The 12,348-nt window shown below is 40.1% G+C and overlaps 1 protein-coding gene and 1 long non-coding RNA gene across 7 annotated transcripts in view; one reads left to right on the top strand and one right to left on the bottom strand.

Moving 5' to 3' along the window:
- il1rapl2 (interleukin 1 receptor accessory protein-like 2) overlaps positions 1-12,348 on the bottom strand; it is a 260,188-nt gene that overhangs the window by 152,639 nt on the left and 95,201 nt on the right. The window lies entirely within an intron of this gene.
- Positions 5,656-7,823, top strand: LOC129604798 (uncharacterized). Its single transcript, XR_008696019.1, has 3 exons — positions 5,656-6,221; positions 7,180-7,281; positions 7,517-7,823. It is a non-coding gene; the product is annotated as an uncharacterized LOC129604798 (long non-coding RNA).

Here is a 12,348-nt window from a genome sequence, read left to right as displayed (position 1 = left end):
CTGTGTGTGCGTGTGCGTGTGCCTGTGTGCGTGTGTGTGTGTGTGTGTGTGTGTGTGTGTGTGTGTGTGTGTGTGTGTGTGTGTGTGTGTGTGTGTGTGTGTGTGTGTGTGTCTCACAGACTTAAAATGTTTTTTTTCGTCCATTGCTAAAGGCCGTGTCTGACCCTGACCTCCACCACATGACCTCACCATGTGTGTACTTACTGTGACCTGTTACTGTGCAAGCATTCTTGTGTTCTTGTTTGGGATGCAGGAGCTTTTTAGGACATTAAAATTATTCCATATTCTGATCTAAACAGTGCAATACTGTTTATCATACAAAAGATTAACAGATATTTGTACAAATTTAAAGCATCATATTCACAATGCCGGTTATTTGTTTTTACACTTCCACGGAATTGTAAAACATATCTATCGAGGCAAACCAAATTGTCATGAAGACGGAGATCATCTGGTGGGTTGGTAAAGATGACAGCAATACATAGAAATGCAAAAAGAGAGGCAGGAAAAAACAAAGCAAAGGGGACAGAAATAGAAGAACAGAAAACAGATACAAAGCTGTGATTCATAAAAGAGAAAAGAGAGGAGCCATCCAAAGAGGAAGAAAGAGTCTCTAAAGGCTGTTAGAATAAAACCAGCTAAATGAGTTGATTATATAAATAAACTTGGAAAAGCACAGAGGGAGGGAGCGGAAGGAAGTGAATACCCAGAGGGAAGAAAGAAAGGGAGCAAACCATGGATAAAATAAGGATAAGATGGGAGTAGGTAAATTTATTTTGAGGTTTAAAATTAAATCTGCTAAATGTGGTGATTACCTAATCAAAGCACACAATAACATGTTAGCCACCAAGAAATGCGAAGGGAGGAGTGGAACAGAAGAGGAGCAGTAGGAGGAGGAGGAAACAAGTCTCATTAAAGAAAAATCAGCAAAACGAGATGATGTCCGGAAACAAGCTCAGAGATTTGGGATGGTAATTATTTTGAGCACGCCACCACAGTCATCCGAGGATTCTGATTGGTGCACTGAAACAAGAAGTTGGAGAGAAGCTAAAATAATTTATCACATGAATGAAAACACTGGACATGGTAGTTTCACACTGGTTCACAGGTACGCCTTTGAGAAAGAGTCCAGACATGACACAAACACCAAAAAACAGACTAATAAATATGAGTAGTGTGTCTCAGTCAGGTCACTCTGTAGAGTCACTCTGTAGAGTGGCCTGACGTTTTGATTCCAGCCCCACGGTCACATTTAAAAATATGCATTAAGTTGCTTTGGCAGTAGCATCTAAACCTTGACATACACACACCTTTTCCATTAGCCGAGGGCTGCCTAGCCAATTTGCCTTAGGAAAAGTCTAACTGAAGTGAATTTTAATGTGAGGTTTCAAAGATCTAAAATATTCACAATGTAATGTCTGTATGGTGGCGTCTTTAACAGAAACACAGAGGGGAAAAAGGTGGAAGAGGCACGTTTCTAGGAAGAAAAGCTGAAGACTGATCTGATCAGTAATACGATGTAGACCTTTTTTTTATGATCGGTGAATACAGTTAAAGTCTCAGTAGAGTATCTGCATACAAAGGTTCACATATTTATCAAACAGTATTGCTATGATCCAGTGAGAACACGCCTAATATCCTTAAGTTTACAGCTCTTATTGGGAGGTTCAAGCTCTGTGTGCATTATTAAAGAAAGAGCAACGAAAGAGCAGCATGTGCTCTATCTGTGTAGGCACTAATAATTAGATTAGCCTAGGAACATCTCGTCTACCTTTGTGGGTCTCAGTGTAGGCACGCACATGTGTGTGCTTTTCTCCCTGGCTGTTTTTCCCTGACAGTGAAAAACACCTTTAGTGAATAAAACATCAGGTATAAAGCCTCTGAACATAACACTATCTGACAACTTCAACAGCCAGTAACGCTTGGTTTTGAATAGATGTTGATGGAGTTGTGCAAGAGGAGGGGACAAGGGACACTCCTTCATAATCTGATACCAGATACCAGAGGATAGACCTGGGCAGTCGTGGGAAAACTGAGACCTCATCTTTTAATCCTTTGTTAAAGCCGTTTTTTTAATTTCTACAATACATTGCTTCTATTTATTGCTTCATCTTATACACAACATTACTCAAGGTTTGGCTCCTACATTTGAGACAAGTTGCCATCTACTGTATATATGGAGCCTGGATCTGCTATTCTAATGCAGATTTACTGGTTTGCGTCAGGAAACCGCTCTGTTCCATGACTGTTTGTTTAGGTGTGAGCTCTTTCTGCTGATGTAAACATAGGGCTGAGCCTTAGGCCTTGCGTATATCTACATTTTGGTCCTACGTATGTATCTGTTCATATGGCATTGTTTCAAATGGCTTGTGATTTGTTTGTATGAAGTTTTGCAAACTTCAATCATACTTTTGTATACTTACAAACGCATGCACACACAAAAATAAAAACCCTTTCCCTTACTTAAAAAACAAACTGTTTTGTTCAGTCGTCTTCTAATTGTGATGTCACAGACTTGAGCATGTACCATGGTCAGTGGCCTCTAAAATAACACAAGCTTACATTAGTGAAGTTTACATTATAAAATTCAGTTATGGCGCCAGTGGTAGGTTATACCTGTTACGGGCGAGGGTCGAACTAGACCGAACGGTTACTATAGTTAAAACGAGGGTCAAACTAGACTGAACGAGATTCTAAAACACGCTCCTTGAGCGGGGAGAACTACGGCTCTCACGGAGCCGGGAGGAGAACGCGCTCACACTGAGCGGAGGCTTCAGGCACCACGGCCGACGTGCTTCCAGCACACAGCTCTCTGTGTAATCCCTCACACAGACACCTGGCCGCAACCGGCAGACCAGGTCGCAGGGAACACAGGAAAGACCCCAAATGCACGACCCAGACACAGAAGGTACAATTAACATTAACGGTTTATTTAAACACAACAAAAACTCACTGCACCGCAGGACTCAGTTCAACACAAAGGAAGAACTAAAAATCACTGCATTGCAGGAAAACGATAAACAACCTAATTCACTATCTAAAACTAAACGCTCCGTACACTACGGGCAAAAATCCTAAACATGAAACATAAGACCTAAACATGAAACATAAGACACTCACAAAACTTACGTGGTGGGACAGGACATAAACAAAACCAAAACTCCTTTGCATCACAAACTCTCCTCAACGTAACAATGGGGTAGCATCCAGCTACACAGAGCGTACACACCAGCAATGTGTGAAACAAAAGACATCCCTTAAATACTAACACAACCAGGTGGGTCAACTAATTACAAAGGAAATTAACTTCAACCACAGACCCACATCAAAACCCCAGGAGCGCCTCAATAATACGCCTCCACAATACGTATAAATTACCTACTGTAGCTGGCTACAAAAGATATGATCCTGCCAGCAATAGACAGTCATTTCAACAAAATCAACTTGCTTTGGTTTTGTTGGTCTACATTTAGTGTGGCGACATCATCATGTTGGTGATTAACCTTCTATTGTCGTCAAATGCTACAGTATGACACTGTAAAACAGTTACAAATTATTAATTTCTTCATATACAGGAAAGGCTCTACTCACACAGAATTTACACAAACAGATTAGCCTAATATTCCAGTTACGCATACATCAAATGTTAGCATGAAAGCAAGGCTTAGGCAGAGGGTAAAAAAACAAAGCATGTAGGAGCTGCTGCATGTCTTGGTATTATACTGTATATTAACCATTTTCTTACAGAAAACGTTAGTATGTGTAAAAACTAGGCAATTTTGTGAATGAAAATAATACATTGATTTTAAGGGACCGATGTGCAGTCAGTGAGGTCAATCACCATATACTTACATTCCGCACAAGTTACAGAGCAGACAATCTCTCATTCTGTGTGGTTTCCCTCTGACAGTTAAAAACACCTTTAATGAATAAATAATCATCAAGTGAAGCTTCATGACATAATCTCATCTGAAGGTCCTGACCAACAATAACACTTATTTTCTGGTGATGGATGGGTTTTACTTGTAAGATGAATGTGAGGGGGGAAAAATCTATACTGTACAGGACATGTACTCACATTTAAACTGAGTAGAAAGTAATGATGTTCTTTTTGATTAACTTGTATATTATTTTATTCATAATATTACAGGGTTATATCATTTAAATTACATAATTTGTTTAACTGTTAAAGAATAAAGAAAGAATAAAGAAATTTCCCACATTACTTGAACTCAGCATGCATGGCAGCTGAATAGTTGAGACAATTACAGTAGGGGAAATCATGTCAAGCTGAAAGGCTTCTCATAAGACCCATTGCAGCACTGTACAGTAATTGATTGAGGCTGTGTGTGCGTGCGTGCGTGCGTGCGTGTACTAAAAATACATGAACTTAATAAGACACTTTTGTCTCGTGTCAATCTCCTGGAAGTAGCTTGAATGGCGTGGGGGATGTGGGTTAGACGACTGAAGAGAGAGAACAGATATGGAGAGAGTGGACATACAAAAGAAAGCAAGAGACTGAAACAAAAAGACAGAGAGAGCGCCTCTGGCCTGTTCCACTTCCTCTGGTTTTGGAGTGGTCTAAAGGCTGCTAGAAAGCATTTACACACACACACAGACACACATATGCTGAACTACACAACTTACTGACTATATATCCAATGCTGAATTTGGGTGTCGTTAGACATTATGTCATTTCAGTTCACCAACTTGAACAAATGATTAATGAAAAATATAAATAAATCCTGAGAAACTAGTTCTGTGACCTGACATGAAGGACCAGGCCACCTGATTTGTGGTTTGACTACCAGGTCTTCCTGGTGACAGTATCTGTCAAAGTCTTGCAAGTTGTAATAACTGTCCACTAATTCCCCTACAGGAATCAATAATGAATCACAGACATATGCACAGTAACCTTGGACCACCAAAGTCTTTTCTTGGAGCCAGTTTGTCATTGTTGGTAAGAAATTACCTCAATGTATCATGAAATACATGCCCCCAAACTTTGCATGCACAGATTTCCTTGGATTTAAGTAAAGGAGAGTATAGGCAAAAAGACACAATTTACAAAAACAAATCTACACCACGATAAAGTGTGATCTGCCCAGTGGCTGGAGTGTTTAGGCCAAAATGCCAGCTGAGGATCTGGAAGTCCTGGAAATTCACAACGCCTTCAGCCTTTAAAAGTCAACTTCTCCTGCATTCCTCACACAGATGAGAACCACACACTCTCAGAATTGGTCAAATCAATAGATAGCTCCATAAAGACAGAAAGATTTAGAACCCAGACCCGAGTCTGGTGTGGCTGTGTGTATATTTGCGTTTTATGGTGGTGTGGAGTTTTATGAATCCATAAAGTCTTCAGGGAAAAACTTCACAACACTAAGAGGTTAAATGGAAAATTGAGAGAAAGAGATGGAAAGAGGGAAACATAAGTATACAGTATGTGGCTCACTGAAAGAAAAAGGGGCTTCATTAAACAGGCCATAACCTATAAAAAAACTCAACTTGGAAAAAAGCCCAGTTGCAACAAGTTTGAATTATTAAGATTTTACGTCAGCTGTGTTGTTACCCAAACACCACAGGACTAACAAACATCATTAGCAACAACATACAGGTACAGTAAACAGTGAGGCAGACGGAGTCAGCATTAAAGGGCTCATATCATGCAAAATCCACTTTTTAGACATTTTGGAGCGTCCCTATGACTCTATGGGTCACATATACACACACTGAGCACGGTAGAAATGCATTTCCTGCTTTTTTCACATTTTGAAAACGTAAATTTTCTCATCCAATGGAGAGAGAGATCTACTGTTCTGAGGCCGTTCCCCAGGTTTCGTCATACTGGTTGAAAGTTCTCCCTGCAAATCCTGAACCACCACCCCCACAATGATCCCGAACCAAAACTGGACTTCCGCCATTTCCCCCCTCTCACTCACCGTGAACAGACGAGCACGGCAGCGCCCAAGTCCTCCCATAGAAATAGTTCGGTTCTTAGGTGTTCTAACCAACACCAAAGTCTCTTCACTTTACCAAGGGATCAACAAGTGAGGATTTGTGGGTCACTTTTATTTTTAACGGACCGGTGCCAGAAACACTGCCTCAGCATTTATACGTATGTGCATTTCAAACGAGGGTGCGTACAATGCTGGATTTGTTTCACGGCTCCTGTTGGAAAAAAAGGACCTATTCCTACAGTCCGTCATCCACTCACTGCAGTAAGTACATGCTTGATATTTATAATGTTTTAAAATGTTAGTTTGTCCGTTTAAAATGTAGTAACCTATGTGTGAGGCAAGTTACTAGCTAGCTATGCTAGCAGCCAGTCGACCGAGCCTTTGTCCCCTTCAAATGTGCTCATGTGGGCTCCTGCAGCCACACACCTGTGTGGAGAAAAGCTAATGATTATCGTAATGGCATCGAGCGGCTACGGGCAGGGAGCGGTGGGTCTAGCGTCTGTCCTTTTTCTGTAATCTCATACACCTGCGGGGAACAGCTGATCGTTATCGCCCTTCCAGCGGCGACAGGCAGGAAGCGGTGGATCTAGCTCGCTGTAGTAAGTTTGTGCTTGATACTTGTGATATCTAAATATGTTAGTTGGGTCTGTTTAAAATGCAGTTACCCACATGTGAGACAAGCTAATCGCTAGCGTCGCTAACGGCTACAGTGAGTCAACCAAGCCTTTGTCCCTTTCAAATGTGCTACTCTGAGTTGGTGCAATCACACACCTGTGTGGGGAACAGCTAATAGCGATGGGCCTTCGATCGGCGACAGGCAGGAAGCGGTGGATCGAGCTTTTGTCCTGTTGACGTGCTGCCGCTCCTGTTTGTGTTGCGTTAGCCGTTAGCATGCCTTTAGGCCTTTGCACTTGAGAGCTACAGCTGGTCGATCGCTACAAAAAGAACCTGCAGATGAACGCGGTTATGTTTATTACCCAGTCCTGTGTCACAGCCTAAATCAACTTGTGATTTTGGGTTATGTCATTGTTCTATCAAATTCTAACATGATTAGTTGGAATGATAACTGTGTTGTGTTTCAAGCTTAGTTGCTAATTAGTCACCTCTCTACAATACCTGCTGCTTATCTGGTCAGTTACCTATAGCTTGTACCATAGCCATTATATTTGTAGGACCAATACAATTTACAGTAAATGTAACAGTCTTTTCTATACTGTAGGAGGGCAAATCCCAGTTGCCCACATGCAAGGAGGCTGTCAAACAGAGAAATCACTGCAGACTGTTGGTACACGGACATCTGCTGCCCAGCTCAGGAGTGAAGGTATGTAAGTTTGTATGTACCAACAGTAAGATAGGTAATAGAAGATTTTAATTGGTATATACTGTTTAGATTTTATATTTGAATTGTAACAACTGTTTATCTGTTGTTTTAGCACAGACAGGCCTGTCCTCTTGTTTGGTTTAATTTTTTATCTGGTATTGTGTGTTCTTACATTAGAGAAGGTTTTGACCTACATAATAATGAACATTTCACTAATCTACAATTCTGATTGCAGTACCTTTTGTTTTGATGAGGTGATGGTGAGGACAGCCACAGCTTCCATCTGGTAGAGGACTGCTTCCGCTCAGTCTTCCAAATAGTGATGAGAACAAGGATCACCACATCTCCCTGTTTACCCTACTTTCATGCATTTCGTCTGCAAGGCCCTGCAAAAGCTTCTCCTTCGTCCTCAAACCCCCAGACTTCTTAATTAACTCAGTAACCTATACATTGCACATTGGAGTGTGAAGGTAACAGTTTGTTCTAGCTTTGGAGTAGTGGTGTATTTTTTTGGTTTACAATAAAGTTGGCTTTAACTATTATGTATTTCACTAAACTCTGTTTCTGAAGGTAAAACACTTTTATTTAGGAAATCATAGTATTGAAATTACATGTTTTTCTCTTTCAAATATGGTAAGCTATAAAGTTGAAGCGGCCATAAATAAAAAGCATATAAATTATATATAAATAAAATAAAAAAATTCTTAATGAGTGTTGCACTCACAAAAAACACATTTTTACTCAAATGGTAAAGGAGTTATTCCACAGGTGGTCTACATCAATCATACTATGAGTGTTTTAGTGTTTTATCCATCAGGAAACTGCCTTCATCTACAACCCAAGCATGAAGAGATGGCAACTCAGATTCTTCACCCCAGGAATCCTCAGCACCAGCTCACTAGCCTCTGTAGACTAGATACCTGTAACAACTTCAGATACAGAGACATATTACTGTCAAATTTATCAAGAATGACAAAAAACAATTAAAAGCAGTAAAAATACGTTAGGTCAATATATAATTTGAACCAATGCTTTTTGTTCCCAGGAAGGTCATGCAGTGATTGCTCTAAATATTAATGCACATTTTTTAAATAAAATTGTCAGAGCAGCAGCACAAGTAAGACAAAAACAGTGAAATGTGTAAATGTAAAATGTATTTATATTATTTCAGCTATGCTCTCAAACTTATTTATTTGTATAATGTAATCTAAAGTAGTGTTTTCTATTAACGAGAGTTTTCCAGGTAAGTTGTGTTGTGAATCTTCAAGCTGCACACGCCATTTAGCATACGCATTAGCAACCGCTAGTCGCTTTGCAAATTACATAAATCAATTAAATTGAAGTAAATGCGACATTACCAATGAGACACATCTTGCATCAGCCGAAATGTGGCGACTTCAACAGCCTCCTCTTCAGCTTCAGGGTCAGATTCAAGATCGTAGACGTATGGTTCTACAACGCTACGAATCAGCTGGCTAATGTTGTGCAGTCCTGTAGCGGGTCTTCTTCTGTGGAGGATTGCGGTGGATTGCATTCTCAATGTCGCACTACTGCCACCTATTGTATCGTAACCGTGCGGTGGCTCGTATCCATGGAGCCAATTTAAAAAAAAAAACAACAACAAAAAAGGTATGCGCTTCCGCGCAGAGGTGTGTTGAGCAGCTTCGCTTGCGACACGCCCAGAAAACACAGCGTTTGCTGATGGGGAGTGAGAACCACATATTGACAGGGGCAGTGTGGACGATCTAAAGGGTTTTATGGGATGAAAATTTACAGAGACCTTACTGAGACATTAAACTCTAATATTTTTTAGAATGAAAAGTATGATATGACTCCTTTAAATTACTCATTATTATTCAGCATGCAGGTAGAGGACAGCAACCTGACACTGTAGGGGTGTAACACGCGCACACACACACACACGCACACACACACACACACACCCTTGCGGTTAGCTTAACCATCACAACAAAAGACAGACATCTAACCCTAATTTTAGCCAAAACTCATTTCTAACCTCAGCCTTAAAATCACATCTAAAATCGTATCTTAACCTTCGAACAGGCCCTTAAAGTTGTGCAGACCGGCCAAAATGTCCTCACTTCGATAGTAAAGTACATTTTTACATTATCTTGATGCAAGTAATGTACAAGTACACACATAAACGCACACCTTTATTCAAGTGTTTTTAAATGTCACTCTAATAGCGCTGGATAAGAATCAATGTTGTTCACCTTACTCTTTAGTGAAGGCTGCTTAATAAAGGAATGCATGTAAAATTGGTTTTCATCCTTCATTTAAAGCGCAAAGAAACTCAAACTGAAGCTAAGGTTTCAGGGTCAAGCTGACGGTCAGTTATTGGCATTGGTGGTGCTGCTTCACACCACTGATCAGGATCAGTGGTGTGATCCACTGCTTTTCATTGCATGCGAGGAGACGGGTTTGCGTTTTACTAGTTCCTCATTTGCTCACAACAGCACATATTTGTAATCAGGATTGTGTTGATCACACTGTCGTATCAGCTCCAAATGTAAAAACTCATGAGGAACTCTTTGCTGCACAGGGAAATTAAGTGATAAAATCTGCTATTTGGTACACATTCATAATTATAGGCTTTCATTATATTCACACTATTGGACTGTGGACTTTAGGATAAACATTAATATGAGGATTTGTTTGTGGTATTATTATAATTATACAAATCATTACACTGAGATTATGCAGTGGTTTTGGACATTATCACGCCATTCAATGGTTCATTATCACTGGTTATCAGCAGGCCAGGAGGTACTAACCTACTGTACCTACAGTACTGTACTGGCAGCGGTAAATAGGTGCAGTAGGTCATCGTCATAGATTTGTAAGGTAGATCACGGATTGGATGATTATTCCAACTGACTCAGTAGCGTTGAGCGGTTATTGCCAACCCCCCCTTTACCTAAACCTAACCTTAATGCAAAAACGTCTGAAGCTGCTGAATGATACAAATAAGCTAGTTGCTATCTGTTAGCTAGTAGGTAGAGCAGGCACCTACTAGGCTATATGTATGGGCTGATAACTACTGATAATAGTTGATGATGACGGTGATAACGTCCAAAATTACAGGCAGTTCTAATGTAAATGTTTTTACGTATCACAAAGAAAAATATATTTTTGAACTGCAATTATTTATATTTATCTTTTTATTATTAATATCTTTTGACTGTTCTGATTTTCCACAAAACTCATTTTGGGTAATGGAATGGCTGATTTTTAAAAAATATGTAGCATGGCTAATGAAAGGTTTGCCCAGTTTGCGCTATAACTCTTTTTCTCTGAGCTGTAAATGATGTAGTCTTTATCCTTCACTCTCTTGCTCCTCTGTCATTTCCTTTGCTTCCTATTTTCCTCCCTTCGACCCCCCTCCCTGGACAGCAAAAGCTCTTCTATCTTCTATCTCCCTGAAGGTCTACTGTCAAATACCCGCTTACCTCGGCATTCTGTGTGTATGCGTGTGTGTGTGTGTCTATCTATACCAACCGGCTGAGCATGGTGTCTCTGGGATTTGACAGTTTTACCCAACTTTGTCTTATGGGAAACACAGGTTGGGATGAGGACGTGCACAGGGCTGTGTGTGTGTGTGTGTGTGTGTGTGTGTGTGTGTGTGTGTGTGTGTGTGTGTGTGTGTGTGTGTGTGTGTGTGCGTGTGCGTGTGTGTGTGTGTGTGTGTGTGTGTGTGTGTTTAACTCACTGTAGGCTAGGGAAACCCTAGAGACATGTACAATGCCCTGTACCGAAAGTAAGGTCTAAGAGTTACAGAGCACTATGATTGATAGAAACATGTACAACATTACATTATATCTGAGGAACCTTCGTGTAACACATGATGAATAACAAAAAGATCAAAATGAACAGATGCAGCCCATTCCCTAAAGTAGTTCCCACAACCCGCATGGAGAATGAGTCTTTGTGTGGGTGTGTTCTGGGCAGCCCTGCTTTTGTGCTGTAAGTCATTGACTTTTGGGAAATTAGATTTTGATTTAGTTCAGAATCCTTGACCCTCATTACATGCAGAACCAAACACATCAATCACCTTAATAGCACTGAGTATATATTAATATCAATGCTGGGAAATGATTATGTTAAGATATTTATTGATTTTGATATCATGTCAAAATTTTAATTACATACTTAGATATTTTTAAACTCATCTCTGTTCACAAAGCAACATGCTGCACATTTACTATATCTTGCAACTCAGCAATTTCTGTCCCAGGATGTGTTGGAGAAAGTTTCTGTTTAACCTCATTCTATTTTCACTTTTAAGTATCCAGAACATACAATACAGCCTACATATTACAGTAGATTACATGTGGTAGCACCAACTCCTTCCCCAAAACCCCTCTTACTTGCCACTGATTAGCCAACAGTCATCAGTGAATATTCTGACATTCATATTATCAGAGCATCATCATAAAACACACCATTCAAAAAAGGATCAGCAAAGTCTTATCTGTCAGCACCAACTTGGTACAGTACATTTAGACTGGCACAACGCCTGCTGTCCCAGATCAATGCTGCATATCTGAGAGGATTTTTACATCTACTACAACAGCTCCACTTGTACAGTACAAAGTCTAAGATGTTTATGATGTACAGCCACCATCACACAACTGAATCGTTAATGTATTCCCAGCCCACCACTTCTTCTGGCCACTGACCCTAGGAGGTGGGGAATTTTTTTAAATTTGTTTTATTTTTTTCACGAAAAGTAACACATGTAATATAATGTTATGTTATATAGCATATAATCATGCTCTTCGCTCTTAAGTACTGTGTGACTCAGTATACTTCTTTTCCACCACATTACCATTAATAGCATTTACCAGTATCCAAACTCATATTCATACGCCCTTTGAATTTATAGCAGACATCTAGCAGCTTAACTCTCCTTTTACTGGTGGCTAATCAAAGCCTAGCATAGTCACACTGTTCTGCCTGTGGCCACGGTGCAGTCACAGTATCGCAGAATAAAACCACCAATGTAACAAGGCCTTTGGGGCTATGTTGCTTTTAGAAACTAGGTTG

Source organism: Betta splendens, chromosome 10 (assembly GCF_900634795.4).
Source record: "Betta splendens chromosome 10, fBetSpl5.4, whole genome shotgun sequence".
Lineage (NCBI taxonomy): Eukaryota > Metazoa > Chordata > Actinopteri > Anabantiformes > Osphronemidae > Betta > Betta splendens.
The sequence above is the reverse complement of the archived record's forward strand: the minus strand, read 5'-3'. Positions and strand labels throughout refer to the sequence as shown.